Below are 27939 nucleotides of genomic sequence, written 5' to 3'. Positions count from 1 at the left end.
GCTGCCCACTTACATATACAGGCAGAAGAGGCTACATTATTTTGTGGGCTACTTTGCCCACAAAGATAAAGATTATTATGAGTAATAGTGTTAACCCCACTCTCCTAAGGCTAGTTCTTGGAATTGTACTAGCCATGGATTCTGTACTTCTCAAGATGGAACAGCTTAAGTTATAGCTACAGTCTGGTCATCATGCAGTTAGCTTTTCCCCTCTGATGGCAGGTTACAGGATCTGTAAGACAACACAGGAATATTCATCATACCCTGAGTCTGTGACTCTATCATCCTAATTATTAGCTGGTTGAACCTGCTCTTTTGTGACTTAAAGAGGCATGGGAAACTTCAGCTTTTTTATAAACATGGAGAGGCCTTTGGGGGATGGGGTGCGGGGTTCTGTTTGGATCCACAGTTATTACCATGGGAACTGGCTTCATCACATACCCTCTGTCACACTGCTCTCTTACTGCTTTGCTGGAGTTTTTCTCAGATCATTTCTCAAAATATGATCCCTGAATCCCTGTCTTGGGCTCTACTCCTGGGGAAAGCCAAATGAGAAACACTTTAAGTGGGATACTCAATAAGGGAAAGGGACAACAGCTTTTACTCTTAACAGCAGAAAGTAAGCCATTCTATTCAGGTAAATGATATTAATGAGTTTAACCATCCATTTGTTACCAAACATTAGGTACCTACTGTCTACCTGAAGTCAAGGATAGATCTAGAGAGGTTGGGGTATGATTGTAAGAGGCCTGGGATACCAAGCTAATGCTTTTGAACCTTCTTGCATCAAGAGGAGGCAACTATTGAAGAGTTTTAAACATGGGGATCATATAGCCTGAGGTGGACAATGGAAAGCTTAATCTGGCTCCATGGTGTGGACTGGAGCTTAAGATTGGGCAAAGGAGACACATTAAGAAACTGCTGGAATATTTTTAGTCCATGTGTGATGCAGAAACCTAGCCTCTGTGCAACCAGCACCAAATTGAATCTCAAAGACACAGTTTTGGATGACATAGAAACGAATAGTTTTATTGCTTTGCCAGGCAAAGGGGGCTGCAGCAGGCTAATGCCCTCAAAACTGTATGTCCCAACCGGGGGTGGAATAAGTGGATTGTGAGGAGTCTTGTAGTCAAGAGGCAGAGGTGCTGATAAGGATCAGGGTGCATGCAGGGCCTTCATTCCTTCAATCATCTGGCATCAGGTGGTCTTGTGATGGGTTTAATGGTTCTCAAGGTTACTGAATGGTGGCCTTGTCTATGGAATAAAGAATATGTCACCAAGTGGTTAGCATCTTCCATTTTGGTGGGGGTTTTAATTCTGCTCAAAGATATTGTTATGTATACCCCTTGAGGAGGAACCAGGACTCTACCCCAAGGTCACACTATTTTTAAACTTTTCTTACTACTCCTCCTTTACTTCTGCATCTGCTCTCTTCCCTGTCTGAAACTCAGAGAAAGTCAAGGAGGCTGAATTAAACCTATTTCCTACAAAAAGAAACAGGGGGCACAGAAAGGATTTGTATCCAGGAGAACCATAGGATCCTGCTTCACTTCAACATGAGCTACTATGCTCATTTTAATTGTTTAAAAAGTTCTATTCTCTCTGCCTAGGATTGTGAATAGATGTGTTTATATGAAAATTAAATCATAAGTCATATTTTGAGTACAGAGAATAGAGCTTCCATGTAGAGCTGTGCAGCAGCCCCCAGAACCTGCACATGTAGGATCTTACATGTCTTTGCTACTCACACAGACCAAGGAAGAAACAAGAACTCCAGCAAGTTTTAGGGCTGGTCCCACATGCTGAATATGCTTCCAGGTGGTAGCTTAAATAGCAGCGAGCAGGGAGTGTTGAAAGGAGAGACTTGGGAACTGGTCCTTTGAAGAGACAGGTCAAAGATCCTCAGCCATTTTCCAGCAATTTCACAACTTCTACTGAAGGAAGTCAGTGTATATTTGCAACCTGGTCTGTGCTCAAGAAAAACAAATGAGTGATACATCATCAAAGGAATTGTGGTTTGAATTCTCTCTGAATGTACATTTATTTCTTTTATCTGGGATGTATCTGTACATACCTTGCTGTGAAACAGCATAATTAACCACTGGGTTTCAGAGAGAGGTGATCATTTGCAGCTTATTCACAGCTCATTTTCAGCCCAAATTTTAGCTTGAAAATGCTTGTTATTCTCCCTTTGGCAGCAGTTCTCAGAAGTTGATTTTGCTGGAAGCTTTCTATTTTCATCACTCTGATTGCTTTATTTACGTTGCAAATCACTGATTTCATGTTTGAGAAATTGCCATGTTTGGGGCAGCAAAGCTTTTAGTTAATGGATTGATGAGTTTTACATTTGTTTATAAAAAATTTTTTTTTAAATAAAGACTCTTAAAATTCCACTCATCATGCCTTACATTCAGGATAGTAATAAACAGTCATCTCTTACCATTTACTTCAACTCTTGGTATTGGAACTGTATAACTCAGGTGGGACTTGAACCAGGCCAAAGCCCAGCTTGAAACTTGAACTCATGCTCTTTTAATTTGAATCACTTGCCTGGTGTCTGGATTTAACTGAGGCTCAGGTGCCTTGTGACAGAGAAAGCAATGGCAACCCACTCCAGTACGCTTGCCTGGCAAATCCCATGGATGGAGGAGCCTGGTAGGCTGCAGTCCATGGGGTCGCTAGGAGTCGGACACGACTGAGCGACTTGACTTTCACTTTTCACTTTCATGTATTGGAGAAGGAAATGGCAACCCACTCCAGTGTTCTTGCCTGGAGAATCCCAGGGACGGGGGAGCATGGTGGGCTGCTGTCTCTGGGGTCGCACAGAGTTGGACATGACTGAAGTGACTTAGCAGCAGCAGCAGGTGCTTTGTGAAAAGAAATAGAGGAAAACAATAGAATGGGAAAGACTAGAGACCTCTTCAAGAATATTAGAGATAACAAGGGGACATTTCATGCAAAGATGGGCTTAATAAAGGACAGAAAAGGTATGGACCCAACAGAAACAGAAGATATTAAGAAGAGGTGGCAAGAATACACAGAAGAGCTATGCAAAAAAGATCTTCACGACCCAGATAATCACAATGGTGTGATCACTCACCTAGAACCAGACATCCTGGAATGTAAAGTCAAGTGAGCCTTAGGAAGCATCACTATGAACAAAATTAGTGGAGGTGATGGAATTCCAGTTGAGCTATTTCAAATCCTAAAAGATGATGCTCTGAAAGTGCTGCACTCAGTATGCCAGCAAATTTGGAAAACTCAGCAGTGGCCACAGGACTGGAAAAGGTCAGTTTTCATTCCAATCCCAAAGAAAGGCAATGCCAAAGAATGCTCAAACTGCCACACAATTGCACTCATCTCACATGCTAGCAAAGTAATGCTCAAAATTCTCCAAGTCAGGCTTCAACAATACGTGAAATGTGAACTTCCAGATGTTCAAGCTGGTTTTAGAAAAGGCAGAGGAACCAGAGATCAAATTGCCAACATCTGCTGGATCATCAAAAAAGCAAAAGAGTTCCAGAAAAACATCTATTTCTGCTTTATTGACTATGCCAAAGCATTTGACTGTGTGGATCACAATAAACTGTGATTCTGAAAATTCTGAAAGAGATGGGAATACCAGGTCACCTGACCTGCCTCTTAAGAAATCTGTATGCAGGTCAGGAAGCAACAGTTAGAACTGGACATGGAACAACAGACTGGTCCCAAATAGGAAAAGGAGTATGTCAAAGCTGTATTTTGTCACCCTGCTTATTTAACTTATATGCAGAGTACATCATGAGAAATGCTGGACTGGAAGAAACACAAGCTGGAATCAAGATTGCCGGGAGAAATATCAATAACCTCAGATATGCAGATGACACCACCCTTATGGCAGAAAGTGAAGAACTAAAGAGCCTCTTGATGAAAGTGAAAGTGGAGAGTGAAAAAGTTGGCTTAAAGCACAACATTCAGAAAACAAAGATCATGGCATCTGGTCCCATCACTTCATGGCAAATAGAAGGGGATACAGTGGAAACAGCGGCACATTTTATTTTTGGGGCTCCAAAATCACTGCAGATGGTGATTGCAGCCATGAAATTAAAAGACTCTTACTCCTTAGAGGGAAAGTTATGACCAACTTAGACAGCATATTAAAAAGCAGAGACATTACTTTGCCAACAAAGGTCCATCTAGTCAAGGCTATGGTTTTTCCAGTGGTCATGTATGGATATGAGAGTTGAACTATAAAGAAAGCTGAGTGTTGAAGAATTGATGCTTTGAACTGTGGTGTTGGAGAAGACTCTCGAGAGTCCCTTGGACTGCAAGGAGATCCAACCAGTCCATCCTAAAGGAAATCAGTCCTGAGTATTCATTGGAAAGACTAATGTTGAAGCTGAAACTCCACCTGATGCAAAGAGCTGACGCATTTGCAAAGCCCCTGATGCTGGGAAAGATTGAAGGTGGGAGGAGAAGGTGACAACAGAAGATGAGATGGTTGGATGGCATCATCATGTCGATGGACATGGGTCTGAGTTATCTCTGGGAATTGGTGATGGACAGGGAGGCCTGGCGTGCTGCAGCCCATGGGGTCGCAAAGAGTTGGACAAAACTGAGTGACTGAACTGAACTGAACTGAGGTGCTTTGTGTCTCTTCACAGAAAGAATTCAGTGAGAGATAAAGTGTCAGGTAAAAAGTGGATTTATGCTTCCCTCATAGCTCAGTTGGTAAAGAATCTGCCTGCAGTGCAGGAGGCCTGGGTTTGATTTCTGGATTGGGAAGATCCCCTGGAGAAGGAAGTGGCAACCCACTCCAGTATGCTTGCGTGGAGAATCCCATGGACAAAGGAGCCTGGCAGGCTACAGTCCATGTGGTCACAAGAATTAGACATGACTTAGTGACTATCTTCCCTGGTGGCTCAGACGGTAAAGCGTCTGCCTACAATGCAGGAGATCCGGGTTCAGTCCCTGGGTTGGGAAGATCTCCTGGAGAAGGAAATGGCAACCCACTCCAGTATTGTTGCCTGGAAAATCCCATGGATGGAGTAGCCTGGTAGGCTACAGTCCATGAGGTCGCAAAGAGTCGGACATGACTGAGCTTTCACTTTCTTTAGTGACTGAAGAGAGAGACACTCCACAGACAGATTGTAATCGTACTTAATGGTTTGCCTGGAAGACACTGCCCCTCTGCTTGACTGTAAACTAAAGTTCTTTTAGTTTGTCTCTGCCCCCCATGAATAGAAGAAATTAACACACCCCTTCAGAGAAGGAAATGGCATTCCACTCTGGTATTCTTCGTTGGAGAATCCCATGGACAGAGGAGCCTGGCAGGCTACAGTCCATGGGGTTCAAAGAGTTGGACACGGCTGAGTGACTAAGCACACACACCCAAGACATCCCTTTCAAAGGCTTGCCATTCCCTTGCAGATGTTTTGCAAGACTGAAGACCCTTTGACTTTACTTTCCCACTGCTTCTCCCTCTCTATTCTGCATTTTGACTTTAGTTCCTCATTGTTTTTTTATGATTTATTAAAGAACTTGGCATCCAAACCTCAATAAGATGGTTATTTTGAGGTGCTAGCCTGCCGGCAATGGCACCCCACTCCAGTACTCTTGCCTGGAAAATCCCATGGACGGAGGACCTGGTAGGCTGCAGTCCATGGGGTCGCTAGGAGTCAGACACGACTGAGCAACTTGACTTTCACTTTTCACTTTCATGCATTGGAGAATGCATGAAATGGCAACCCACTCCAGTGTTCTTGCCTGGAGAATCCCAGGGACAGGGGAGCTTGGTGGGCTACCGTCTATGGAGTTGCACAGAGTTGGATATGACTGAAGCGACTTAGCAGCAGCCTGCCATCTTCTCAGTCACCTGGCTTTCCGAATAAAGGCATTTCCCTCGTCTCAGCACCTCATCTCTGGGATTCATTGGCCTGTCGTGCAGCGAGCAGAGTGAGCTTGGACTCAGTAAAAAGTGGGATGAGATGGTTGGATGCCATCGCTGACTCAATGGACATGAGTTGGAGCAAACTCCGGGAAATGGTGAAGGACAGGAAAACCCGGCATGCTGTAGTCCGTGGGGTCCCAAAGAGTGAGACATGACTGCGCGACTGAACAACAACAACAACACGTGGGAGGATTATTTCAATTATTTTGGGGTGGAGATTTCCAGGAATTGGATAACCACCCATTTCTGACCTTTGTACTTTGCCTCAGAACTGTCGCGGCATCTGATGGTGTGTCAGTCTGCTGATGTGTTATGATGAGCGTATATGGAGGTTCAAGGTCTAGTGGAAATTGACTTGTCTGTCTTGGACCCATTTGGTTCTAATTAGTTTATGTGTGTCCTTGAGGTTTGTCATTCTTTTAAAGTTTGTGCCCGGCCCTCTTCCCTCCTGTTTTAAACTGAAGACCAGACTTATCTAATCTTCTATCATGAAGATACTGTCTTCTCAACCAGGTTGGATAAATCAGTATTCTCCCTCAACAAAACTCTGAGTACCTTGTTCCCCAATATCTGATCTTGTTGAATGGGATGGAATAAAGTAGTCATGGAAATCCTTTGCTGGTTTGTCTGTGCCTTGACTTGATTATGTGAAACAAAATATTTCCTGCCATATCAGTGGGCAAGAAATGTCACAGTCATCAGTGATTTCTGGCCCCCAAAAGGGAACACAATACTTGTGATCCAGCAGCTGCTGCCACTTCTACGGTGATTGCTGAGGGACACAGGGGGATGCAAGAAGCAGCCATCTGCCACAGCTGCCACCCTTTACAGTGAACAATGACTTTTTAGTTGTTCAGTCGTGTCCCACTCTTTGCAACTCCACGGACTTTAGTATGCCAGGCTCTTATGCCCATGGAATTCTCCAGGCAAGAATAGCCCTTCCTTTCTCCAGGGCATCTTCCCAACCCAGGGATGAAACCCAGCTCTCCTGCATTGCAGGCAGGTTCTTTACCATCTGAGCCACCAGGGAAGCCCATAAACAATCAAGAAACAGGATTTGGCCCAGATAACTGAGATGCATATGAAAGGAATGAATTTAGTAAGCCCAGAGGCTTGCATCTTCCCATACATCTTTGTCATTCAGTGACTCAGTCTTGTCCTACTCTTTGTGATCCCATGGACTGTAGCAAGCCAGGCTTCCCTGTCCTTCACCACCTCCCGGAGCTTGCTTAAACTTATGTCTATTCAGTCAGTGATGCCATCCAACCATCTCGTCCTGTCGTCCCTTTCTCCTCCTGCCTTCAATCTTTCCCAGCATCAAGGACTTTTCTAATGAGTCGGCTCTTTGGATTAGGTGGCCAAAGTATCGAAGCTTCCACTTCAGGATTAATCCTTCCAATGAATATCCAGGATTGATTTCTTTTATGATTGACTGGTTGGATCTCCTTGCAGTTCAAGTGACTCTCAAGAGTCTGCTCCAACACCACAGTTCAAAAGCATCAACCCTCTGGTGCTCAGCCTTCTTTATGGTCCAACTCTCACATCCATACATGACTACTGGAAAAACCATAGCTTTGACTAGATGGACCTTTGTCAATAAAGTAATGTCTCTGATTTTTAATATGCTGTCTAGGTTTGTCATAGCTTTTCTTCCCAGGAGCAAGTGTATTTCAATTCCATGCCTGGAGTCACCGTCTGCAGTGATTTTTGAGCCCCCAAAATAAAGTCCATCACTGTTTCCATTGTTTCCACATCTGTTTGTCAGGAAGTGATGGGACCAGATCTTCGTTTTTTAAATGTTGAGTTTTAAGCCAGCTTTTTCACTCTCTTCTTGCACTTTTATCAAGAGGCTCTTTAGTTCTCCTTTGCTTTCTGCCATAGGGGTGGTGTCATCTACATATCTGAGGTTATTGATATTTCTCCTGGCAATCTTGATTCCAGTTTGTGCTTCATCTAGCCTGGCATTTCACATGATATACTCTGCATAGAAGTTAAATAAGCAGGGTAACAATATACAGCCTTTATGTACTCCTTTCCCAATTTTGAACCAGTCTGTTGTTCCATGTCTGGTTGTTCCATGTCCATTTCTAACTGTTGCTCCTTGACCTGCATACAGGTTTTGCAGGAGGCAGGTAAGGTGGTATGGTATTCCTGTCTCTTTAAGAATTTTCCACAGTTTTTTGTGATCTCCACACAGTCAAAGGCTTTAGTGTAGTCCATGAAGCAAAGGTAGATGCTTTTCTGGAATTTTCTTGCTTTTTCGATGATCTAATGGATGTTAGCAATTTGATCTCTGGTTCCTCTGCCTTTTCTAAATCCAGCTTGAACAGCTGGAAGTTCTCGGTGTGATCACTCGCCTAGAGCCAGACATCCTGGAGCACAAAGTCAAGTGGACCTTAGGAAGCATCTCTATGAACAAAACTAGTAGAGGTGACGGAATCCAGCTGAGCTATTTCAAATCCTAAAAGATGATGCTGTTAAAGTGCTGCACTCAATATGCCAGCAAATTTGGAAAACTCAGTGGTGGTCACAGGACTGGAAAAAGTCAGTTTTCATTCCAGTCCAAAAGAAAGGCAATGCCAAAGAATGTTGAAGCTTTCCATACATAGAAGGATATTAAGTTTCTTAGCTTGATATCTGGTTTTCCTTACTATTTAATAATAATGTTTGATGTTCAGACTGCCTAAACCATTTGTTGTAAACTTCTGAATGGCCTAACTCCCTCTCCTGCCTCCTCAGAGAAGTTTTCTCAGAGCTACTGAGATGCTGCCTCCTGGGCTGAGAGTTCTTAAAATTTGCACCAAATAAAATAACACTCTATTTATAGATTGTGACTAATATTTTTTTAGTCGACAGTATGTCACCATATTTTGATCTTTCTTGGCTCTATTTCTAATTAATGAATTAAGAAAGTTGTGTTACATGTAGATGTCTATCGACAGATGAATGGATAAAGGAGTTGTGGTACATATACACAATGGAATATTACTCAGACATAAAAAGGAAAGCATTTGAGTCAGTTCCAATGAGGTGGATGAACCTAGAGCCTATTATACAGAGTGAAGTAAGCAGACGAGAAAGATAAATATCATATACTGAGGCAGGAGGAGAAGGGGACGACAGAGGATGAGATGGCTGGATGGCACCACTGACTCGATGGACGTGAGTCTGAGTGAACTCCGGGAGTTGGTGATGGACAGGCAGGCCTGGCGTGCTGCGATTCATGGGGTCACAAAGAGTCGGACATGACTGAGCGACTGATCTGATCTGATCTGAATGCATATATATGGAATCTACAAAGATGGTACCGAAGAATTTATTTGCAGGGCAGCAGTGGAGAAAGAGACATAGAGAACAGACTTATGGACATGGGGAGAAGGGAGGAAAGGGTGAGATGTATGGAAAGAATAAACATGGAAACTTACAGTACCATATGTAAAATAGATAGCCAACGGGAATATGCTGTATGTCTCAGGAAACTCAAACCGGGGCTCTGTATCAACCTAGAGGGGTGGGATGGGGAGGGAGATGGGAGGGAGGTTCAAGAGGGAGAGGATATATGTATATCTAAGGCAGATTCATGTTGAGGTTTGACAGAAAACAACATAATTCTGTAAAGTAATTATCCTTCAATTAAAAAATAAATAAATTTAAGAAAAGGAAGTTGGGTTACATGAATACTTTGTAAAGTTTCTTTGTTTGGTATTGTTTTCTTTTATGCAACAGAGTTCTTCAAGTGAAATTTTACTTGGACTTTTGATGTATAAAATCATTTATTGGTTTTATATTACTGCTAAACATATCTTCCCAATACTTAGTGACCTAAAGAAAGAAAGTGAAAGAAAGTGAAGTCGCTCAGTTGTGTATGACTCTTTGAGACCCCATGGGCTATAGCCTACCAGGCTCCTCTGTCCATGGGATTTTCCAGGCAATAGTCCTGCAGTAGATTGCCATTTCCTTCTCCAGGGGATCTTCCTAACCCAGGGATCAAACCCAGGTCTCCTGCATTGTAGACAGATGCTTTATTGTCTGAGCCACCAGGGAAGTAACCTAAAGCAAGTAATAATTTATGATGCCTCACAGTGTACAGAACCAAACCAGAACATGGAAACGTTTGAGTTTGGAACAGAGAAAGGGTTATTGCAGAGCTATGCAAGGAGACAGGTGACTCATGCTCAAAAACCACAAACTCCTAGATAGTTTTTGGGAAAAAGATTTCATAGGCAAATCTGTGGTGAGAGTTGCAGAATGTTTGATTGGTTGGTGGTAAGGTAATAGGTGGTTCTCCAGGAATCTTGTGCTGAGTCTAAAGTTACCATCCTCTACCTGGGTGGGGGCTTTAATTCTGTAGAAGAACTGAAAGATACAATTATGTATATCCCTCAAGGAGGAACCCTGGACGGAGGAGCCTTATAGGCTATAGTCCATGGGGTCACAAAGAGTCGGACTCGACTGAGCGACTTCACTTTCACTTTTCACTTTCATGGACTGGAGAAGAAAATGGCAACCCACACCAGTACTGTTGCCTGGAGAATCCCAGGGACGGGAGCCTGGTGGGCTGCCATCTATGGGGTCGCACAGAGTCAGACATGACTGACGTGACTTAGCAGCAGCAAGGAGGAACCAAGATTTTGCCCCAAAGCTGCACTATTATTTTTTTACTGCTCCACCCTAGTTTTTGTATCTCCTCCTTTCCCTGATCAGCAACTGTTTTCAGTTCAGTCAGTTCAGTCACTCAGACTCTTTGTGACCCCATGGACTGCAGCATGCCAGGCCTCCCTGTTCATCACCAACTCCCAGAGCTTACTCAAACTCATGCCCATTGAGCTGGTGATGCCATCCAACCATCTCATCCTCTGTCGTCCCCTTCTCCCACCTTCAATCTTTCCGAGCATCAGGGTCTTTTCAAATGAGTCAGTTCTTCGCATCAGGTGGCCAAAGTATTGGAGTTTCAACATCAGTCCTTCAAAAGAATATTCAGGACTGATTTCCTTTAGGATAGACTGGCTGGATCTCCTTGCAGTCCAAGGGACTCTCAAGAGTCTTCTCCAACACTGCAGTTCAAAAGCATCAATTCTTTGGCGCTCAGCTTTCTTTATGGTAAAGCTCTCACATCCATACATGATTACTGGAAAAACCATAGCCTTGACTAGATGGACCATTGTAGGCAAAGTAATGTCTCTGTTTTTTAATATGCTCTCTAGGTTGGTCATGACTTTCCTGTTTTAGCCTGTCTTTTGGAATTCAGGGAAGGTCAAGGAAGCTGAATGAACCTATTTTCTACAAACAAGAAATTGATGCTGAGCAGGGCCCTGTGGGACTCCAGGGCTCAGAAGCTTTTTTGTCCCGCATTCCTCATAAGCATGGAGAACTCCAGCCTCCATGACCTTCTCTGTGTTCCAAAGGGCAGAACAGTTATCAATCAAGGAAGGGGCAGCAACAAAACCAACTGAGGCAGAGGCTCATCAAGATTAGGGGATAGACCACCTAGGATCCTTTCTGTTGTTCAGTTGCTCCGTCGTGTCTGACTCTTTGCGACTCTGTGGACTGAAGCATGCAAGGTGTCCCTGTCCTTCAGTATTTCCCAGAGTTTCCTCAAACTCATGCCCATTGAGTCAGTGATGCCATCCAACCATCTCATCCTCTGTTGTCCCTTTCTCCTCCTATCTTCAATCTTTCCCAGCACCAGGGTCTTTCCCAATGAGTTGACTGTTCACATCAGGTGACTAAAGTATTGGAGTTTCAGCATCAGTCCTTCCAATGAATATTCAGGGTTGAAACCTAGGATCCTGTGCACACCCTAACTTGTCAGCAACCCCACCCTTTTGCAACTGCAGAAGAAAGAATAGAGGACTATTCCTGCCTTGATTCTTATCACGTACTCCTGCTTAACTATATAACTATCCCCTACTCACCAGGGATGGAGGGGCACATTTCTCAAGGTACTATGTTCCCCCTTTGCCTGGAAAAGTAATAAAAACAGTCTTTCTTTCTCCTTCAGAACTCTGTCTTCATATTTCTGTTTGTCACTGATGCACAGAGAGCCAAGATTTTGGCAGTGAAACTGGGTAAACAGAAAGGATTTGTAGCAGAGAGGGCTCCACAGGGTCCTGGCTGGTTTTAACTCCCATGGGTGAAAAATTTGGGACCAGATTGGCTGAATGGTTTAGCGTAGTATTTCTTATGAGGTCAAAATCAGTTGTTAACCAAAGTCTTGACTGGGGCAGCATTTCTAAGGTGTATTATTCATATAACTGGCAAGGACATGCTGGCTCTTGAGGCCACAGAGGTTGGGGTGGGGTGGTGGTGAAAGTGAAAGTGAAAATTGTTCAGTCGTGTCTGACTCTTTGTGACTCCATTGACTACTCAGTCCATGGAATTCTCCTGGCCAGAATACTGGAGTGGGTAGCCTTTCCCTTCTCCAGGGGATCTTCCCAACCCAGGGATTCAACCCAGGTCTCCTGCATTGCAGGCAGATTCTTTACCAGCTATCAGGGAAGCCCATTGGTGGTGGTGTCAACTGAAAAAAACGCACAATATGAGAGTTGTGAGTTAAGTTTTATTTGGGGCAAAATGAGGACTGTAGCCCAGAAGATAGCACCTAAGATAGCTCTGAGAAATTGTAACAGGAGGGAAAGGGGAAGGGCACAACTTTTGAAAGAATGACATAGCTGAAGGAGACAACATAAACTGATTAGAATCAAATGGGACCAAGATGGCAGACAAGACTAGACCTTGATCCTCAATCAGCAAGTGAAATGACACACCCAGAGTTGCCATGACAGTTCCAGTCAGTCAGTCAGTCAGTTCAGTCGCTCAGTCGTGTCCAACTCTTTGCAACCCTATGAATTGCAGCACACCAGGCCTCCCTGTCCATCACCAACTCCCAGAATTCACTCAAACTCATGTCCATCAAGTTGGTGATGCCATCCAGCCACCTTGTCCTCTGTCATCCCCTTCTCCTCCTGCCCCCAATCCCTCCCAGCATCAGAGTCTTTTCCAATGAGTCAGCTCTTTGCATGAGGTGGCCAAAGTACTGGAGTTTCAGCTTCAGCATCATTCCTTCCAAAGAACACCCAGGACTGATCTCATTTAGAATGGACTGGTTGGATCTCCTTGCAGTCCAAGGGACTCTCAAGAGTCTTCTCCAACATCACAGTTCAAAAGCATCAATTCTTCAGTGCTCAGCTTTCTTCACAGTCAAAGTCTCATATCCATACATGACCACAGGAAAAACCGTAGCCTTGACTAGACAGACCTTTGTTGGCAAAGTAATGTCTCTGCTTTTGAATATGCTGTCTAGATTGGTCATAACTTTCCTTTCAAGCAGTAAGTGTCTTTTAATTTCATGGCTGCAATAACCATCTACAGTGATTTTGGAGCCCCCCAAAATAAAGTCTGACACTGTTTCCACTGTTTCCCCATCTATTTCCCATGAAGTGATGGGACTAGATACCATGATCTTAGTTCCAAGGCACCGTCAAAAGACCAAGGATTGGGGAGTGGCCCAAATTCTGGAAATCTCCACCCCTTCCCCAAAATAGTTGGAATAATCCTCCCACTCCCTAGCATATGAAATTACCCAGCCTATAAAAACTAACCAGGCCACATTTCATGTCTGCACTCACCCTCTGCAATAGCCCACACTCTGTGGAGTGTGCTTCTCTCTGAATCTGAATAAATCCACTTCTTACCTATCACTTTGTCTCTCACTGAATTCTTTCTGTGATGAGACAGCAAGAACTTGAGCTTCCTTAGATCCTGAGACCAGGTACCATGGGTTTTGGCTGAGTTTGAGACCCAGCCAAATGGGTTCAAGTCCCAAGCAGGGTTTCAGCTGGGTTTGAGTCCCAGCCACATGGGTTCAAGTTCCAAGCAGGGTTTTGGCTGGATTTGAGTAGCAGCACATGGGTGCAATTCCCAATCTGTGGTAAATGGTTTCAAAATTGCAACAAAATGGTAGAGAGGGAAGGTCAATAGATGTGATTGTGGTGAAGAAATTCTTGTGATCAAGCACTTATCTAACAAAAGTAAGTAAGTGAAAGTTGCTCAGTCATGTCTGACACTTTGCGACCCCATGGCTATAGAGTCCATGGAATTCTCCAGGCCAGAATACTGGAGTGGGTAGCCTTTCCCTTTTCCAGGGGATTTTCCTAACCCAGGGATCAAACCCAGGTCTCCTGCATTGCAGGCAGATTATTTACCAGCTGAGCCACATAAGGAGCTGATGTACTCATAAAGAGATTTAGTGCTTTTCTAGATATGAGGAGATACAAGGCCTGAACTCATAAAATCAATTCCTGAAAATATCTAAGTATCTAAGGCTTTTTCTGTTAGGGGAAACACACTGAGTGAAATTACCCACCCTGGCTAGGCACCATAGTAACCATTTGCATGAGTGTTGGATGCATATGAGTTACTAGGATGACAAGAGGTCTTAGTGAGGAACAAGGTAGCTAATAAGCTACCACTAATCGGAAGAGTTCAGAAAAAGTAAAAAATAGACACCACGTGTACGACTACCTCCCAGAATCCCTTTTGATGGCATCCATCTAGGCTGAGCAATGCATGCAACACAAGAAAGGACTCTGAGTCAGAGTGATTGGCCAAAGACAACCTGGAAAACTAATCCCATTAACGTAAAACCCGAGACTGCAAGTCATATGGCAGAGCAGTCCTCCTAGGTTCCCTTACCCTACTGCTCTCTGCCTGGGCACCCTTTCCAATAAAATCTCTTGCTTTGTCAGCTTATGTGTCTCCTCAGACAATTCATTTCTGAGTCCACTCTTGGGCCCTAGAAGGGGTCCCCTTTCCTGCAACAGTTCCACCAGTTTTCCTGGAGCACAAAGTGCCTCATTCTTGTTCTCCACATGAACTCTCTTCAGGGTGTGTTGTAGGTCAACAGTTGCAGCAGCACAAGATTCGGTCCCTGCAGAGGCAGATGGCAAATGCCCTTGGCAAGTGCCAGTTTGCAGTTGACAGGTGGGTAGAGTGGGGAGAGGGCTCAGCTTTTATTCACAAGAGTCTCTCCAGAGGGCTGGTTGAGTGTTTTCACAGTGCAGCAGCTCCCTTCCCCCTAGACAGGTTTCTGCCCTTTAAGCTGCAGTAGAATTTTCCTTCCATCCGTCCTCCATATATATGGATATATGGATCTTTGTGCCCTGGAGGCAGTAAGCTCTGCTGCCCCTTAGCCAGCAGGGTAAGGCTTTTGTTTTATAGGAAACTCTGGTTCAAGGAAGAAACTGGAGCCTTTTGCCTGCTCCCACTCCCAGTTATTGTAAGACAATGAGACCAGCTCAATGAGACCAGAGGTTTGCACCCCATTTCATTCTCTCTTGATTTCCCTCCAGAAGGTCAAGAGACTGGGAGCAGAGATGGGCTCTGCTCTAGGCTTCATACATAATCCTGAGCAAACCCTTTGTCATTTTCAGCTTTTCTCTCTGGGAAAATCAAGGGCCACAGGTTGGGGTTGGGAGTCTGACATGAAGGGGACGTGGCACAACCTCTAAAAGAATAACATGGCCCAAGGACAGGACATGAACTCAGTTCAGTTCAGTCACTCAGTCATGTCCAACTCTTTGCGACCCCATGGACTGCAGCATGCCAGGCTTCCCTGTCCATCACCAACTACTGGAGCTTACTGAAACTCATGTCCATTGAGTTGATGATGCCACCCAACGTTTTAATCCTCTGTCGTCCCCTTCTCTTCTTACCTTCAATCTTTCCCAGAATCAGGGTCTTTCCAATGAGTCAGTTCTTCTCATCAAGTGGCCAAAGTATTAGAGTTTCAGCTTCAACATCAGTCTTTCCAATGAATATTCAGGACTGATTTCCCCCAGGACTGACTAGTTAAATCTCCTTGCAGTCCAAGGGACTCACAAGAGTCTTCTTCAACACCACAGTTCAAAAGCATCCATTCTTCAACACTTAGCTTTCTTTATAGTCCAACTCTCACATCCATATATGATTACTGGAAAAACCATAGCTTTGACTAGATGGACCTTTGTTGGCAAAGTAATGTCTCTGCTTTTTAATATGATGTCTAGATTGGTCATAACTTTCCTTCCAGGGAGTAAGCATCTTTTAATTTCATGGCTGCAGTCACCATCTGCAGTGATTTTGGAACCCCCCAAAATAAAGTCTCTCACTGTTTCCATTGTTTCCTCATCTATTTGCCATGAAGTGATGGGACTGGATGCCATGATCTTAGTTTTCTGAATATTGAGCTTTAAGCTAACTTTTTCACTCTCCTCTTTCACTTTCATCAAGAGGCTCTTTAGTTCTTCACTTTCTGCCATAAGGGTGGTGTCATCTGCATATCTGGGGTTATTGATATTTCTCCCAGAAATCTTGATTCCAGCTTGTGTTTCATCCAGCCCGGCATTTCACATGATGCATATAAGTTAAATAAGCAGGGTGACAACATACAGCCTTGACATACTCCTTTTCCTATTTGGAACCAGTCTGTTGCTCCATGTCCAGTTCTAACTATTGCCTTTTGACCTGCATACAGATGTCTCAGGAGGCAGGTCAGGTGGTCTGGTATTCCCATCTCTTTCAGAATTTTCCACAGTTTGTTGTGATCCACACAGTCAAAGGCTTTGGTGTAGTCAATAAAGCAGAATTGTATGTTTTTCTAAAACTCTCTTGCTTTTTCGATGATCCAACGGATGTTGGCAATTTGATCTCTTGTTCCTCTGCCTTTTCTAAAACCAGCTTAAACATCTGCAAGTTCACAGTTCACGTATTGCTGAAGCCTGGCTTGGAGAATTTTGAGCATTACTTTACTACATGTGAGATGAGTGCAATTGTGCGGTAGTTTGAGCATTCTTTGGCATTGCCTTTCTTTGGGATTGGAATGAAAACTGACCTTTTCCAGTCCTGTGGCCACTGTTGAGTTTTGCAAATTTTCTGGCATATTGAGTGCACCACTTTCACAGCATCATCTTTTAGGACTTGAAATCGCTCAATTGGAATTCCATCACTTCCACTAGATTTGTGGATGCTAAGCTCCACTAGCATGTCATGATGCTTCCTAAGGCCCATTTGACTTCACATTCCAGGATGTCTGGCTCTAGGTGAGTGATCACACCATTGTGGTTATCTGGGTCGTGAAGATCTTTTTTGTAAAGTTCTTCTGTGTATTCTTGCTACCTCTTCTTAATATCTTCTGCTTCTGTTAGGTCCATACAGTTTCTGTCTTTCATTGTGCCCATCTTTGCATGAAATGTTCCCTTGGTATCTCTGATTTTCTTGAAGAGATCTCTAGTCTTTCCCATTCTATTATTTTCTTCTATTTCTTTGCACTGATCACTGAGGAAGGCTTTCTTACCTCTCCTTGCTGTTCTTTGGAACTCTGCATTCAAATGGGTATATCTTTCCTTTTCTCCTTTGCCTTTAGCTTCTCTTCTTTTCTCAGCTATATGTAAGGCCTCCTCAGACTACCATTTTGCCTTTTTGCATTTCTTTTTCTTGGGGATGGTCTTGATCACTGCCTCTTGTACAATGGCATGAACCTCCATCCATAGTTCATCAGGCACTCTGTCCATCAGATCTAACCCCTTGAATCTATTTGTCACCTCCATGGTATAATCATAAGGGATTTGATTTAGGTCATACCTGAATGGTCTAGTGATTTTGCCTATTTTCTTCAATTTAAGTCTGGATTTGGCAATAAGGGGTTTATGATCTGAGCCACAGTCAGCTCCCAGTCTTGTTTTTGCTAACTGTATATAGCTTCTCCATTTTTGGCTGCAAAGAATATAATCAATCTGATTTTGGTATTTACTATCCTGTCATGTCCATGTGTAGAGTCTTCTCTTATGTTGTTGCAAGAGGGTTTAAACCTCTGGTTTAAGAGGGACATAAACTGATTATAATCAAATAAGTCCAAGATGGTTGATGAATCAACTTGCCTTTGACCCTGAGCCTCAGCACATACTTGTTGTAACACATCAGCACTCTAAATGACACATCTATAGATGCCATGACTATAAAGGTAAAACTGTGGGTGGTGGCACAATTCCTGGAAATCCCCACCCCCTCCTTAGAATAGCTGGAATAATCCTCCCACTCTTCAATCTATAAAATTATCCACCCCTATAAAAACTGACAACCCCATACCTTAGTGCCTCTTACCTTCTAAGATGGCCCACACTTTATGAAGTGTGCATCTCCATGAATAAATCTTTCACTTTACTATGGCTTGCTCTCAAATTCTTTCCTGCAAAAAGCCAAAAACCTACACTTGGTGGCCTGTCCCAGGGACTTGGATGCACTTTCTTCCCTGCAACAGGAGGATCGGCTTCTTGATCCCATCCCACACACCACTGTTTTGTTAGGAAGCTGTTTTGTTAGGAAGGTCCACAGCCTCTACTTAAAACTCAACATTCAGAAACTAAGATCATGGCATCCAGTCCCATTACTTCATGGAAAATAGATGGGAAAAAATGGAAACAGTGACAGATTTTATTTTCTTGGGCTCCAAAATCACTGCAGATGGTGACTGCAGCCATGAAATTAAAAGATGCTTGCTCCTTGGAAGAAAAGCTATGACAAACCTAGACAGTGTATTAACAAGCAGAGACATTACTTTACCAACAAAGGTCCGTCTAGTCAAAGCTATGGTTTTTCCAGTAGTCATGTTTGGATGTGAGATTCGGACCACTAAGAAGGCTGAGGGCTGAAGCATAGATGCTTTTGAATTGTGGTGTTAGAGAAGACTCTTGAACTGCAAGGAGATCAAACCAGTCAATCCTAAAAGAAATCAATCCTGAATATTCATTGGAAGGGCTAATGCTGAAATGGAAGCTCCAATACTTTGGCCACCTAATGCGAAGAGCCAACTCATTAGAAAAGTCTTTGATGCTGGGAAAGATTGAAGGCAGGCAGAGACGGGGACGACAAGACGAGATGGTCGGATGGCATCACCGACTCAATAATGGACATGCGTTTGAGCAAACTCTGGGAGATAGTGAAGGACAGGGAAGCTTGGGATGCTGCAGTCCATGGGGTTGTAAAGAATAGGACATGACTGAGTGACTGAATAACAACCTGTGCAATTCATGGTGTATGCTTGCAAATACTGACTTTCCTTCAAGTCACGTGATGACCCTCTATTGCCTTTTCAAGTTGACTTGGGGGAAAGAGTAAGTGGTGGGGAGGACTTTGGGTTTTCCAGAGAAAATATAAACTGCTATCTGCTGAGCACCAGTTCTGCTCTAAGCATATCATGTTCACAATCTTATCCTTAGAGCCCCACTGTGGGCACAGGATTGAGTGGGAGGGAAACTTCCCTTCTTCCTTTCTAGATGATTTGGCAGGTCTAACAATTAAATTGACATAAGACAGACTGAGAGTGGGGGAAAAGAAATTTAATTTACTATGTGTAGGAGCCCCATAAAAATATGAGGCTCAAAGAAGTGACCAAAGCAGGAGGCTTTTATACATTATAGACAAAGAAGTAATACATTTGTGAAGAATTGACAAGACAAGGGGTTTGGGCTTGGGGCAGTGAACTGGTGAAGAAGTAACAGGTTTGTTCATACAGACTACTGGGCCCTGTATTCCCTACTTATGGTGATGAGGGTGACTTCTCCCTTCCCGGCACTGGGAGGGTACATTTCACGTGGAAGATTCAGAGTGTCTTTTACTGGCTGCCTCTTAAATATCTTTAATTCAGAATTATCAATATGCCCAAATGGCATGTTTTGAGGTGAGATATTCTGAACTCCCACAACCACTATTTCTACTGGCGAGGAAACAGGCATCAGGGGTTGCTGCTTTCACAATGCCTCCCATCTCACAGGTGCTAGGCTGGGTGTGCACCCCAGGCTATCTAGTCTTTCTGCTCCAGGCTGCTGCCTCCTACCCTGGGAAGGCAGGATCCAGGTGGGATTAGCTTTGTGTGTGCTGTGGAAGTGGCATGGGCTCTGCCACAGCTGCTTTTCTTTCTTGCCTCTCCGTGTCACTGTATGTGTTGGGGGAAGAGACAGGTGGAACAGGGCTATCTGGTTTGATGAGGGGGATGGCCAGGAGAGGGTCAGGGATTGCAGGCAGAAGCTTTACTGTCTGAGCCACCAGGGAAGCCCTCTGTCCCCTTACCTGCCTGCTTTCTGCCACACAGAACTCAGCAGGTTCTCTTCTGGGTGGTATGTGAGGGCTTCCCACAGGGCCTTTAAGAGAAGTAGTCTGGCAGGTGGATAGCTGACAAGTCCTTGTGTATTTGTCCCTCCAGGTGGCTCCTCTGCAGATGTGTTCATTGGCAGGCAAGGTCTAGTCCTATTAATGGCAGGAGCATTTATTTTTACTGTGGCTGGAGAAGGGAAAATGTTAGGTCCTGGCAGGGCCCGCTTATAGGCGTGATTCCCTTCAGCCCTCAGCAGCCCTCTCTCTGCAGTTCTGCCTCCTCAGCTCTTGAAGCTTTAGCCCAAGGGGAGGGGAAGGCAGGGTCAACTCCAGTCCCAGAGAATCCTCCTTGCCCCTACACATACACACACATAACATGCACGCACACACAGACACACACACGTATATACACACATGCACTCTCTCTCTCAGGTAACTTGGGGTGGGGCACTATCTCTCTTTCCATTTAGGATTCTTGAAGGGAGCTGTTCAGAGAACGTCTAGGCTCTGCCATTGCAGAAGCAGCAGACACTGAGCTGGAGGCACCCAGCCAGTTTCCAATCAGTCTGATCTAGCACCACCTGGATGTGTCAAGTCCAAAATCTTGGCTTCCTTTGTTGCCAGGGTCCAGCTCCGGCTGATCCAGGGTATTCGAAGCGGGGACGGCGTCGGCGAGGGTCAGGATACAATAGCTTCAATTAGATATTAATTAAAGATATAAAGAGTAATAGAATAAGGATAGCTCAGTAGGAAAATTCAGTGGAGAAAAGAGGCTGAGTGGCTTGGTTTACGCGGGAGACCAATAAAACTTCAAGACAAGAAGTTTGCACCACTTACGTAGGCCACAGGCGTCCTTCCGTTCTCCCGAAGGAGAGGAGACACTGAGGCCTCCCCGGTCGGATCTTAGAAGCCCAGGCATAATTAGTAAGCATGGTGAGTTCCGCGTTCCAGATGGAGACTCAGCCAGAGTGAGAGAGAGAGAGAGACATGGGGAGACCAGTCTTTCGAGGAACTGATCCCAATTCTTTATTTTCCATGGTCTACTTTTATACACTGAGATGTTATGCAAAAGTCACGCGGGGTCAGCAGTCCTGACTTTTATCAAAGTCAGGTGCTTCATACAAATGTATACAGAGGTCTTAGGGGTGTTACATCATCTTCTGGCCATGGGGGCCTGCTGACAATTTACGACCCTCTCCTTGTGACAGTGGTCAGAACACTTTTTCCTCCAAGGGTGATTATTCTTAAAAACAGACGCCACCCAAATAAAGCTACATTCCTATAGGGTGAGGGTGTAGTGGGTTTTAGTTAAGGAAAGAATTTACTTAGCCTAAGGTCTAACGCGATTAATATCAAAGGTTAATACTTATTTCTTCTATATACTCATTAACGTGTGTAAGGGCAGGGGATGTGGAGACTTAGCAACAAACATTGGCTCAACAAATGAAAAACCCTTCACCAATACAATTTCTAATCAGCCCATTATACTTATACTAATAGTTTTCTAACTTTTCTAAGGAACCTGTTTTTAGAAGGTTTAAAGCATCTCGTGCCTCTCACGGTTGGGAGGCTGTGAGCGATCACATGTGGCCGGACAAGCCTGTCAGGCAGGCCACAGAACCTTCAGAGGAGTTTGTAGGTTAAAACACTCTTGTCACACCCAGGAGTCTTTATTAACTGGAGCTCTAAGTCAACTCCTTCTCCGAAAAAGGTGGTGGGGGACAGCCCCCCGTAAAGTCAGAGGTGTAGGTGAGAGCACAAAGTAGTAAAGTAGGCAGGCTCTGGTTATGGGGGTAGAAGCTCGAGGAGTTCCAGGGGGACTCCTGAGGCTCGATCCCGCCTTTGCGTATGTTGGGCGGAGTACATCACTCTGGCCCCCAACACTTTGTATCTGGGGGAGACTCTTAAAGGCACGTGTTTCTCCTACTTATCACTTAACTCTGATTTCCTGTTTTTGCTCACTTCTGGATCCCATTCTGTCTCTTGTGGCCATTCCTACTTTTGGATGTGCTCAACTCCCCAAACACCAGCCCCCACCTCCTTTCCCTGCTGCCTCCCAAACCAGCCACACTCCCATGAAGTCTCTGCCACCAACATTCGCAGATCACTGTGGGGCTGGGCGCCTGGGTCAGACCAGCAGGTCAATCAACACCAGATACCAGGGATCCCTGTTCTTAGACGTCCCCAGCACAGCGGCTGCCTGGGCTTTGCCCCTCACTGTCCCTTCTGGTTCCCACTGTCCTGTCCAGTTTGACCTGTGCTCTGTTCCTCCTCCCCCTTCTCTGTATTTCCAGCTCCTTCACTCCCTCCCTCTGGGGTACCCAGAGGAGCTTCACTTGAGAGCAGTTGCACTCTTCAGTTATGCCCTAGTTTGATCCAGGGCATGTGTTGAGGATTATCTTTTCCAAGCCAAAATCAATAAACATAGATAATAGAAGCAGATACTGATCTGTATCTGCATCCTCCCTGAGGCTTTCTCTGCCTAGTATTAAACTAGCAATCATCATTTCAGTCCCTGTTACTTTGGGAAGGGTTTGATACGGGCACAGAGCCAGGGGCATGGGGGCTGTGCAGCAAAGTGGTCAGCCTCTGAGGCTTGTCCAGGACGGGCACACGTGGAGCTTCTTGCTCCTCACACAGAACACTTGGTCTGACACTTCTGGTCCCCAAGTGTCTGGACATTTTCCCTTCACCAAGTAATTCTCTGCAACCTGATGAGTGTTCCACAATTCAGTTCAAGTCTGACACTAACTGGAGTTAGCACAGACCCTGAAGGTTAGGAGCTAAGTTCCACATGACTGTCCCCTGAATGTTAGATGCCAGTTACACACAATAGGTCCCCAGGTGACACACAACTTCTATCCAACTTGCTTACAAATTGGATGTTTGCACAGTCCCTTCCCTGGATTCCATCATTTGCTAGAATAGCTCACGGAATGAATTAAGCACCCAAACCTGTTTGTCTTGTCAATTCCTTTCAAATTTACTGTTTCTTTGTCTAAAAAGTATAAAAGCTGTCTGCTTTGGCCACTTTGTAGGTACCATTTCTATGAGACCTTTGTGCTCACCATTTAAACTGTTTTCTTTTCCTCCTGTTAATCTGTCCTGTGTTAATTTCATTATTGGTCCAGCAGCAAGAACCCAGGAGAGGTAGGGGGGAAAGTTCTTCCTCCCTGACAGGTGTGCAAATAGCCCAGTACCTGGATGTGTTTGCTAACCCAGAAGCTCCCCATACGTACTATTGAGATTTTTATGAAACCTCATCACATAGTAAAGGGATGCTCAAAATTCTCCAAGCCAGGCTTCAATAATATGTGAACTTCCAGATGTTCAAGCTGGTTTTGGAAAAGGCAGAGGAACCAGAGATCAAATCGCCAGCATCTGTTGGATCATTGAAAAAGCAAGAGAGTTTCAGAAAAACATCGATTTCTGCTTTATTGACTATGCCAAAGCCTTTGACTATGTGGATCACCATAAACTGTGGAAAATTCTGAAAGAGATGGGAATACCAGACCACCTTATCTGCCTCTTGAGAAATCTTTATGCAGGTCAGGAAGCAACAGTTAGAACTGGACATGGAACAACAGACTGGTTCCAAATAGGGAAAGGAGTACATCAAGGCTGTATATTGTCACCCTGCTTATTTAACTTATATGCAGAGTACATCATGAGAAATGCTGGGCTAGATGAAGCACAAGCTGGAATCAAGATTTCTGAAAGAAATATCAATAACCTCAGATATGCAGATGACACCACCCTTATGGCAGAAGGTGAAGAGGAACTAAAGAGCCTCTTGATGAAAGTGAAAGAGGAGAGTGGAAAAATTAGCTTAAAGCTCAACATTCAGAAAACTAAGACCATGGCATCTGGTCCCATCACTTCATGGCAAATAGATGGGGAAACAATGGAAACAGTGGCTGACTGTATTTTGGGGGGCTCCAAAATCACTGTAGATGGTGACTGCAGCCATGAAATTAAAAGACGCTTACTCCTTGGGGAAAAAAAAATTATGACCAGCCTAGACAGTATATTAAAAAGCAGAGACGTTACTTTGCCAACAATGGTCCATCTAGTCAAGGCTATGGTTTTTCCAGTAGTAAGGTATGGATGTAAGAGTTGGACCATAAAGAAAGCTGAGCGTTGAAGAATCGATGCTTTTGAACTGTGGTGTTGGAGAAGACTCTTGAGACTCCCTTGGACTACAAGGAGATCCAACCAGTCCATCCTAAAGGAGATCAGTCCTGAATATTCATTGGAAGGACTGATGTTGAAGCTGAAACTCCAATACTTTGGCCACCTGATGTGAAGAACTGACTCATTTGAAAAGACCCTGATGCTGGGAAAGATTGAAGGTGGGAGGAGAAGGGGATGACAGAGGATGAGATGGTTGGATGGACTCAATGGACATGAGTTTGCATAAGCTCCAGGAGTTGGTGATGGACAGGGATGCAGTCCATGGGGTCACAAAGAGTTGGACACAACTGAGTGACTGAACTGAACTGAAGATCACATAGCCATGATCAATTAGGAACTCTGATTCCAGTCCCTCTCCCCTCTTTGGAGAATGAAGAGAGGGGCTGAAAGTTCCAAGCTTCTAATCATGGCTTGGTCTTCCCTGTGATCAGCCCTCATCCAAGAGCCCACATAGAGTCACCTTATTTAAACAAAAGATGTTCTTACCTTTCAGGAAATTCCAGGGGATTTAGAAACTCAGTATCAGGAACAAGGGTCAAAAAGACTAAATATTAGAACTAAAGATTCTCCCAGCCACCCTATCTACAAGGATTTTAGGAACTCTGTGTTAGAATCTTGAAGCAGAGACAAGTATGTGTATTTCTTATTATTTCATGCTCTGAACACAGAGAGTCCCAGATTTGAATCTTGGCTGCACGACTTATGGGCTTTGTGACCTTGAGCAAGTTACTCAATCTCTCTGAACCTCAAGTTTCGCATCTGTAAAATGGAGATATTAATGGCAACCACCTTGTAAGTTTCCCAGGAAGATTAAATGGGAAAATACACATAAATCCTAGTGTTTGTTGCTTCATGTGCCCTTGTTAAGGAGCTCTTTTATGTGAATCACTGTGTGAAGTTGAATGGACAGGAGGCTTTTGCCAAAGGAAGAGTTATAATAATGTTATTAGCCTATGCCCTTCCTTTTGCCAGACCCTCTACATGCATTTGCCTAGTTAATCTATATAATCACTGTCTAAAAACCACAAAGTGCAAATGGTGTGTTGAAGGGCCATGCAAGGAGAAGGTAGCTCTGCCCCTCAAACCCAGAACTTCCTGTAGGGTTTCAACAAAGTATTTCTTAAGGCAAGGAAAGGGAGGGACCTGATTAGTTGTTACTAAATTTTGGTGTTGGAATGCTTTGTTCTTGTATCACGTTCCTCAGGTCATGATGTTCCTGTAAACCTCCAACAAATGTTATTCTTTTTTTGCAACTTTTACTTCTGACTCTTAAAGGTCAGAGCCCTGAGAATAGGCTCTCCTCTCTATTTCAGGCTAGAGACAACATTCTTTTACAAAAGGAGCAGAGCAGTGTGACTAAGCACAGGCAACGCAGCACAAAATTTAAAGTAACAGGAACGCATCTAATCTCACTCCTGGGCATATACCCAGACAAAACCATAATTCAAAAGATACATGCATGCTTATGTTCATAGCAGCACTGTTCACAATAGCCAAGATGTGGAAACAAGCTAAATGCCCATCAACGGATGAATGGATAAAGAAGATGTGATATATATATAATGGAATACTGCTGCTGCTGCTGCTAAGTCGCTCCAGTCGTGTCTGACCCTGTGCGACCCCATAGACGGCAGCCTACCAGGCTCCCCCGAACCCGGGATTCTCCAGGCAAGAACATTGGAGTGGGTTGCCATTTCCTTCTACTCAGCCATAAAATGAATGAAATAATGCCATTTGTAGCAACATGGATGGACCAAGAGATTATCCTGCTAAGTGAAGTAAGTCATAAAGACAAAGACAAATATCATGATATCGTTTATTTGTGGAACATAAAAGAATCACAATGTTCACTGATTCGTGGATGCCAAGGGGGAGGAGTGGTGGGGGAGGGAAGGATTAGGAGTTCAGGGCTAGCAGATGCAAACCAGTGTTTCTGATCCAACCAATGTTACCCCAGGATGGAGGTCAGTACTAAGGGAGGTGTGTCAGGACCAGTATTGGCTAAGTATCAGAGATCATTCTAACCTCACAAGACAAATGAGGGATTGGATTTTTCTCTTACATGAAGGATACCTGGCCATCACCATCTCTATAGTACACTTCATAATGTGACAAGGGAAATTTTCCTCTTTGTTTTTTAGTGCCTAGTCCCCATTCTCAAAGTGCCTTCAATTCTAGGACAGTTGCTGAAGTGCCAGTCATCACATCCACATTTAGAGAGAAAGTAAAGGAAGCAGGGAGAGGTAAAATATTCATCCCCTGATAGAGGTGATTTTGAAGGGCTATCTTAAAAGCATTACTAGCAGCTTTGTCAAAAAAAAGTAAACATAGAATTGCCAAATGATCAAGTAATTCCACTTCTAGGTATAGACCCAAAATAATAGAAAGAGGGATCTGAACACAGGCTTCCCTGGTGGCTCAAAGGTTAAAGTGTCTGCCTGCAATGTGGGAGATCTGGGTTTGATCCTTGGGTCAGGAAGATCTCCTGAAGAAGGAAATGGCAACCCACTCCAGTATTCTTGCCTGGAGAATCCCATGGATGGAGGAGCCTGGTGGGCTACAGTCCACAGGGTCACAAAGAGTTGGACACGACTGAGTGACTTCACTTCACTTCTTTATTCATAATAGAATTGTTCACAATAAATAAAAGGTAGAAACAATCCAAGCGTATATGGACAGATGAATCAATGCAAAAAATGTGGTATATACACATGGTATGTATAACCTTCCTTCATGGATCTCAGCCTTGTCATGGAGAAGGGGCTTGTGTAACTCAGTGAAGTTGTGCAGGGTCACCTAAGATAGACAGGTCATAGTGAAGAGTTCTGACAAATTGTGGTCTCTTGGAAATGGAGATGGCAACCCCCTCCAGTATTCTTGTAAGAACTCCACAAACAGTATGAAAAGGCAAAAAGATATGACACCAGAAGATGAGCACCTCCAGCTTTGCAGCCAAGACGGAAAAGGTTTATACTATCAACAAAAATAAGACCTAGAGCTGACTGTGGCTCGGATCATAAGCTCCTTATTACAAAATTTGAGCTTAAATTGAAGAAAGTAGGGAAAACCACTAGGCCATTCAGGTACAACCTAAATCAAATTCCTTATGATGTTACAGTGGAGGTGATGAATAGATTCAAGGGATTAGATCTGGTAGACAGACAGCCTAAAGAACTATGGACAGAAGTTTGTAACATTGTACAAGAGGCAATGACCAAAACCATCCCAAAGGAAAGGAAATGCAAGAAGGCAAAGTGGTTGTCTGAGAAGGCTTTACAAATAACTGAGGAAAGGAGAGAAGTGAAAGGCAAGGGAGAAAGGGAAAGATATATCCAACCAAACACAGATCTCCAGAGAATAGCAAGGAGAGATAAGGAGACCTTCATAAATTAACAATGCAAAGGAATAGAGGAAATCAACAGAACGGGAAAGACTAGAGATCTTTCAAGAAAATTGGAGATATCAAGGGAATATTTCACCAAAGGATGGGCATGATAAAAGAAATAGTAAGGACCTAACAGAAGCAGAAAGGATTAAGAAGAGGTGACAAGAATACACAGAACTGTACAAAAAAGATCTTCAGGACCCAGATAATCACGATGGTAAAATCACTCACCTAGAGCCAGACATCCTGGAATGTGAAGTCAAGTGGACCTTGGGAAAGTGGACCTTAGGAAGAATTACAATGA

The 27939-nt window shown here is 44.0% G+C and overlaps 1 long non-coding RNA gene across 2 annotated transcripts; it reads right to left on the bottom strand.

Moving 5' to 3' along the window:
• Window positions 1-8: 8 nt before the first annotated feature.
• On the bottom strand, window positions 9-26306 carry LOC104971058 (uncharacterized). 2 transcript variants are annotated; one of them, XR_009495483.1, is made up of 3 exons: window positions 20033-26306; window positions 1749-18152; window positions 9-1254 (listed from the first exon to the last, which is right to left on the bottom strand). It is a non-coding gene; the product is annotated as an uncharacterized lncRNA (long non-coding RNA). The 2 variants fall into 2 exon arrangements; XR_009495484.1 differs by having other exon boundaries at window positions 49-1254; window positions 1749-1967; window positions 18068-26306.
• Window positions 26307-27939: the final 1633 nt, after the last annotated feature.

Source organism: Bos taurus, chromosome 1 (genome assembly GCF_002263795.3).
Source record: "Bos taurus isolate L1 Dominette 01449 registration number 42190680 breed Hereford chromosome 1, ARS-UCD2.0, whole genome shotgun sequence".
NCBI classification, from domain to species: Eukaryota; Metazoa; Chordata; class Mammalia; order Artiodactyla; family Bovidae; genus Bos; species Bos taurus.
This window is presented reverse-complemented; position numbering and strand designations above follow the sequence as displayed.